We start from the raw sequence: 7,859 nt of genomic DNA on the forward strand, positions 1-7,859 counted from the left end.
CTCCTTTCCGGCAGCGTTCACAGTTCCAAATCTCGGAACAGGGAGTGACTGGTCACGATTCATTACACTCTGCAGAGGTGTGTTGCTTTACCCATAAGAGATCTTAACCTCGGTGCCAACCGGGCAGCTTTCCCGTCCACACTTCCTTCGGTGTGAGGCCCGGTATAAGGTCATAGCCAATCATATTCCTCCGCTACCTCGCACACCCACCCTTTGTTGCATACCCCGACCCTGGGTCCTCGCCAGTCCTGTTATACCAATTGAGGATGGACACTGGCCACGACAACAGTTCTGGACTCATACCATAAACTCCTTCGCCGGTAGCTGCAACCCATCATAGACCGCAATACCGTGGGGAACTTTAGGCTTCCCCAGCCTACCGCTTGCTCTTCGGGCGACAAGTGTACTACGGACAAAGCCGTGGGGAACTTTAGGCTTCCCCAGCCTACCGCTTGCCCTCGACAGATGACAAGTGTACTACGGTAAAGCGCGTCCATTGATGTACAAGAGGTGGAAATACGATTGACTATATCGTCCCACTCCAGATCTTATGGTTAACACGAGTATTACGGCACAAGAATCACTGGACGACATTTGTTGTTTAATCCTAGATGGATATAAACCCTTGCAATGGAACCTCCACCATATCAACACAATCCATGGTTCCATTGCCCACCACATAGTCATATTCATAGTTATGAAAATAGTGGTTTTGGTTTTTATGCAATAGTGATAAACATAGTACTTTGCAAGCAATTTGATAAAAATACTCGAATGACATGAGCAAGTGATGAACTTGCCTGAATACTGCAAAGTGTTGCAGTTGGATGGTGTGGACTGACCCTTGTCCTCTGTTGCTGAAAAATAGCATCATTGTCCGATAAGGGCAATGGTTAAAGAAGCATTGATGCATGATTCCAGTTTTAGGGTTTGTTCCCCCCTTCCGATGTCGTTATTATTTCATATGGGAGGTTGATGTCTACTGGTGCTTCTATTCTTGTAGACAGTGTTGGGCCTCCAAGAGCAGAGGTTTGTAGAACAGCATCAAGTTTACCTTAAGTGGATCACCCAAGGTTTATCGAACTCAGGGAGGAAGAGGTCAAAGATATCCCTCTCAAGCAACCCTGCAACCACAAAGCAGGAAGTCTCTTGTGTCCCCAACACACCTAATACACTTGTCAGATGTATAGGTGCACTAGTTCGGCGAAGAGATAGTGAAATACAAGTGGTATGAATGAATATGAGTGGTAATAGCAATCTGAATAAAATATGGCAGCGAGTAAACATGCAACAAAACAGTAAACAAACGGAGATTCGATGCTTGGAAGCAAGGCCTAGGGATCCTGCTTTCACTAGTGGACACTCTCAACAATGATCACATAATAGAACCACTCTACACTCTGTTGTTGGATGATGAACACCACTAATTGTGTAGGATTACACGAACCCTCAATGCCGGAGTTAACAAGCTCCACAATATTCGATATTCATGTTTAAATAACCTTAGAGTGCAAGATAGATCAACACAATTACACCAAGTACTAACATAGCATGCACGCTGTCACCATCACACTATGAAGGAGGCATAGATCACATCAATACTATCATAGCAATAATCAACTTCATAATCTACAAGAGATTACAATCATAACCTACGCCAAGTACTACACGATGCACACACTGTCACCATTACACAGTGGAGGAGGAATAGAATACTTTAATAACATCACTAGAGTAGCACATAGAAGATATTCAACTAGATCACATAAAGAGAGAGATGAACCACATAGCTACAGCGGAGCCCTCAGCCCCGGGGGTGAATTACTCCCTCCTCATTATGGGGACAGCGATGGCGGTGAAGATGGCGGTGGAGACGGCGGTGGAGATGACTCCGGGGGCAATTCCCTGTCCCGGCAGGGTGCCGGAACAGAGACTTCTGTCCCCCGAATTGGAGTTTCGCGATGGCGGCGGCTCTGGAGGGTTTTCTCTGGTTTCGTCAAGCGGTCTCGAGGAATTAGGTCAGGAGGCTTCAAATAGGCGAAGAGGCAGAGTCGGAGGGTCGACGAGGCGGTGACACACTAGGGGGGCGCGGCCAAGGCCTGGGCCGCGCCACCCTGTCGTCTGGGGCCCACAGGGCCCTCCTCTGGCGGCTCTCAGGTGTTCTGGAAGCTTCGTCCAATTCTCAGACTCTGGGCGTTGATTTCGTCCAATTCCGAGAATATTTCCTTACTAGGATTTCTGAAACCAAAAACAGCAGAAAAGAGGAACTGGCACTTCGGCATCTCGTCAATAGGTTAGTTCCGGAAAACGCATAAAAACATCATAAAGTATGTATAAAACATGTAGGTATTATCATAAAACAAGCATGGAACATAAGAAATTATCGATACGTCGGAGACGTATCAGCATCCCCAAGCTTAGTTCCTACTCGTCCTCGAGTAGGTAAACGATAACAAAGATAATTTCTGAAGTGACATGCTACCAACATGATCTTAATCATACTATTGTAAAGCATATGAGATGAATGCAGCGATTCAAGACAATGGTAAAGACAATGTAATGCAATGATTAAACAATTGAATCATATAGCAAAGACTTTTCATGAATAGTACTTTCAAGACAAGCATCAATAAGTCTTGCATAAGAGTTAACTCAAAAAGCAGTAGATTCTAAATAAAGGTATTGAAGCAACACAAAGGAAGATTAAGTTTCAGCAGTTGCTTTCAACTTGTAACATGTATATCTCATGGATAGTTGTCAATGCAAAGTAATATAATAAGTGCAATATGCAAGCATGTAAGAATCAATGCACAGTTAACACAAGTGTTTGCTTCTAAGATAGAGAGAAATGGGTAAACTGACTCAACATAAAAGTAGAAGAATGGCCCTTCGCAGAGGGAAGCATTGATTGCTATATTTATGCTAGAGCTTTGGTTTTGAAACAGGAAACAATTTTGTCAACGGTAGTAATAAAGCATATGTATCATGTAAATTATATCCTACAAGTTGCAAGCCTCATGCATAGTATACTAATAGTGCCAGCACCTTGTCCTAATTAGCTCGGATTACCTGGATTATCATCGCAATACATATGTTTTAACCAAGTGTCACAAAGGGGTACCTCTATGCCGCCTGTACAAAGGTCTAAGGAGAAAGCTCGCATTGGATTTCTCGCTTTTGATTATTCTCAACTTAGACATCCATACCGGGACAACATAGACAACAGATAATGGACTCCTCTTTAATGCATAAGCATTTAGCAAAAATTAATATTCTCATATGAGATTGAGGATACTTGTCCAAAACTGAAACTTCCACCATGGATCATGGCTTTAGTTAGCGGCCCAATGTTCTTCTCTAACAATATGCATGCTCAAATCATTCAACTCATGGTAAATCGCCCTTACTTCAGACAAGACGAACATGCATAGCAACTCACATGATATTCAACAAAGAGTAGTTGATGGCGTCCCCAGGAACATGGTTATCGCAAAGACAAAGAATGGAAATTTAAAGGTAGCACTCAAGCAATTTACTTTGGAATGGCGGAGAAATACCATGTAGTAGGTAGGTATGGTGGACACAAATGGCATAGTGTTTGGCTCAAGGATTTGGATGCATGAGAAGTATTCCCTCTCGATACAAGGTTTAGGATAGCAAGGTTATTTGAAACAAACACAAGTATGAACCGGTACAGCAAAACTCACATAAAAACATATTGCAAGCATTATAAGACTCTACACCGTCTTCCTTGTTGTTCAAACCCTTACTAGAAAATATCTAGACTCTAGAGAGACCAATCATGCAAACCAAATTTTAACCAGCTCTATGTATTTCTTCACTAATAGGTGCAAAGTATATGATGCAAGAGCTTAATCATGAGCACAACAATTGCCAAGTATCAAGTTATTCAAGACAGCATACCAATTACTACATATAGCATTTCTCGTTTCCAACCATATAACAATTAACGAAGCAGTTTCAACCTTCGCCATGAACATTAGAAGCTAAGAACACATGTGTTCATATGAACCAGCGGAGCGTGTCTCTCTCCCACACAAGCATGCATTTATTCAAATAAAAACAAACAGACGCTCCACGTAAAGTACATAAGATGTGACCGAATAAAAATATAGTCTCAAGGGAGGAACCTGATAATTTGTCGATGAAGAAGGGGATGCCTTGGGCATCCCCAAGCTTAGATGCTTGAGTCTTCTTGAAATATGCAGGGATGAACCACCGGGGGCATCCCCAAGCTTAGAGCTTTCACTCTTCTTGATCATATTATATCATCCTCCTCTCTTAACACTTGAAAACTTCCTCCACACCAAACTCAAAACAAACTCATTAGAGGGTTAGTGCATAATCAAAAATTCACATGTTCAGAGGTGACACAATCATTCTTAACACTTCTGGACATTGCCCAAAGCTTCTGAAAGTTAATGGAACAAAGAAATCCATCCAACATAGCAAATGAGGCAATGCAAAATAAAAGGCAGAATCTGTCAAAACAGAACAGTCCGTAAAGAAGAATTTCTAAGAGGCACCAGACTTGCTCAAATTGAATGAAAGTTGCGTACACATCTGAGGATCACTCACGTAAATTGGCATAAGTTTCTGAGTTACCTACAGAGAATTAGGCCCAGATTCGTGATAGCAAGGAATCTGTTTCTGCGCAGTAATCCAAATCTAGTATGAACCTTACTATCAAAGACTTTACTTGGCACAACAATGCAAAAAAATAAAGATAAGGAGAGGTTTCTACAGTAGTAACAACTTCCAAGACACAAATATAAAACACAATTACTGTAGCAAAATAAACACATGGGTTATCTCCCAAGAAGTTCTTTCTTTATAGCCATTAAGATGGGCTCAATAATTTCAATGATGCACTCCCAAGAAATAAGAGTTGAGGCAAAAGAGAGCATCAAGAAGAAAATTCAAAACACATTTAAGTCTAACCCACTTCCTATGCAAAGGAATCTTGTACACAAATGAATTCATGAAGAACAAAGTGACAAGCATAAGAGGATAAAACATGAGTAACTTCAAGATTCTCAACATAAAGAGGGGAAACTTAATATTATTAAGATGCCTATAACCATGTTTCCCTCTCTCATAATAACTTTCAGTAGCATCATTGATGAAATCCACAATATACCCATCACTTAAAACATTCTTATCATGGTTCATATGCATAGAAGTATCATTAATTTTGGCATAAGAAGAGTTCTTCTCATTAATAGTAATTGGAGCAAGATTATTATCAAGAATTTGAACATGGTAAACAAGTTGCATATTAAGGGAATTGTTTTTGGCAATCCAATCATAACTATGACAAGTTTCATAAGGATAGTTATAACCTATATCGTAGCATTCTTTATAATAACCATCAAAGGTCGGAGGCACAATGTCATCATAAGAAATATAATAGTTATCTTCCACAGTCGGTTTATCTGTGACCATACCATCATTGTTATTAGAAGGAGATGTATCAAACACATAATGACCGGTAGCAAAAGGATTTTCAAACACCTCTTCCCCAAGATTAGAGCTTTCTATATCATTATGGGAGGAAGCATGGATAGCACTGATACTATGGCAATTATTATCATCATCATTTTCAGAATTAGTTTCCCAGAGATTTGCAATATCAAAAGTAGTGTGCTCATTCAAATCATGACCACTAATGTATGTAAAGGGCATAGGAAGATCATTGTATTCAGATTCATTATCATAATAATCATTAGGAGCAACATACTTACGGTTACCTAGCGTTATCTCATTCACGCGGGGATATGCCGTTACCTCTTTCTCTTTATTCTCCTTCTTCTTCTTCTTCTTCTTCTTCTTCTTCTTCTTCTTCTTCTTCTTCGTTCCCTTCTTCTTCTTTTCTTCCTTCTCCTCGTTCCCTTCTTTAGGAGGAAGAGGCTTGAAGGGTGGCTTGTCCGCATAACCTGATTTACTTTCAGAAACAATAGAAGAAACTTGGGAGGATTCCTCCTTTTCATTAATTAGTTCAAAACACACAGCGGTCCTATCATATTTTGTTAAGGTGTCATCTTCTAAAATATTTTGTATGTAAGTATTTGTATGGCTATTATCAATGCAATAAGAAAAACACCCATGCAGGACGTCATCAATATCAAGATCACTCATATGCAACAAAGAGATTTTTCTTGAGAGCTCTTCACACCACAAAAATAAAGTAAGTTCATCATCACAATACCAATTTGTAGCACTCATGGGGTTCAAATTATCATTGGAGGAGCATTGAAAATTAAAATGACCCACTCCATGGCAAAGTTCACAAATAAAAGGATAGAGGGCACACACTTTTTTACCAAGATCATCTAGAGCCCTAAACCACTTTCTAGTTTTTTCATTAATATGATGGATACAATATTCATCTTTGATTTGATTAATTCCACAAGGTCTATGCATTCCACAAAAATTAACATGCTTATAGGAAATAGCATTCTTAGGAGTTTGAGCATGCTTATTGCAATCATTAACAACAATTTCATTCTTCATGCAAGCCTCTTTAAAAGGTTGATGATACTTATCAAAATTCTTCTTAGGCAATTCAAAATGAGAAGCAAAGGCTTTATAAATATTTGCAGCAACTTGAGAGTCAAGACCATAAGTAGCACTCATATCTCGAAATTTATCAGTATCCATAAAAGCTTCAATGCATTCATAATCATAATTTATACCTGACTCTTCACCTTTGTTGTTCTCCCATCCTTCAGCGTTCTCCTCAATCCGATCAAGAAGATCCCACCTAGCTTCAACCTCCTTGCTTGTGAAAGATCCCTCCGAACAGGCATCTAGATAGTCCTTGTGATGTCGTGAAAGCCTTGCATAAAAATTATTAATAATAACATTACGGGGGAGCTCATGAATGGGACATTTGAGCATTAGTGACTTCAATCTCCCCCACGCTTGAGAAATACTCTCTCCATCACGAGGATAAAAGTTATAAATATAATTCCTATCAATATGCACTTCATGAGGAGGATAAAATTTAGAATAAAAGAGAGATACAATTTCCTCCCAACCAAGAGAATGACTATTCTTCAACAATTTATACCAATGCGCCGCTTTACCAGACAGCGAAACAGAGAATAGCTTCTTCCTCACTTCATCCATAGAGATACCTGCACACTTCAATAACCCGCATAATTCATGCAAAAACAGTAAATGATCTCCAGGATGGAAAGTTCCATCCCCTTCATAGCGGTTATCCATAACACGTTCAATAATTTTCATGGGTATCTTGAAAGCAGTACTTGCAGTAGATGGATTTAAAATATCACAAGCATCATTAGAGTTATCGCATATGGGAGATAAAGCATTATCAGAACAAATTTTCTCCCCTAAAGATGGGAAGCTAAAAAGATCACAGAAACTAGCTTCCCCAAGCTTAGACTTATCCATAGCATTAGCAGTGATTGCGTTCATACCAATAACATTTCTACTAGCATGCAAATGAGGTTCCATAGGTTCTTTAATTTTTGCATCACACAATTCATGTATTAACTTAGGAAATAAATTAAAAAGCTCATAGTTGTTTTCCATTATGCCTTACTAGTGTAAAACAAGAAACAAAAAGATGCAATTGCAGGATCTAAAGGAAATAGCTTCGAGTACTTACAACGATGCCGGAAAATAGCTTAGTAGCCGAGATCCGGATTGTGAGTACCTTTTACCTTTCCTCCCCGGCAACGGCGCCAGAAAAGTGCTTGATGTCTACTGGTGCTTCTATTCTTGTAGACAGTGTTGGGCCTCCAAGAGCAGAGGTTTGTAGAACAGCAGCAAGTTTCCCTTAAGTGGATCACCCAAGGTTTATCAAACTC

Source organism: Lolium perenne, chromosome 6, assembly GCF_019359855.2.
Source record: "Lolium perenne isolate Kyuss_39 chromosome 6, Kyuss_2.0, whole genome shotgun sequence".
NCBI lineage: Eukaryota > Viridiplantae > Streptophyta > Magnoliopsida > Poales > Poaceae > Lolium > Lolium perenne.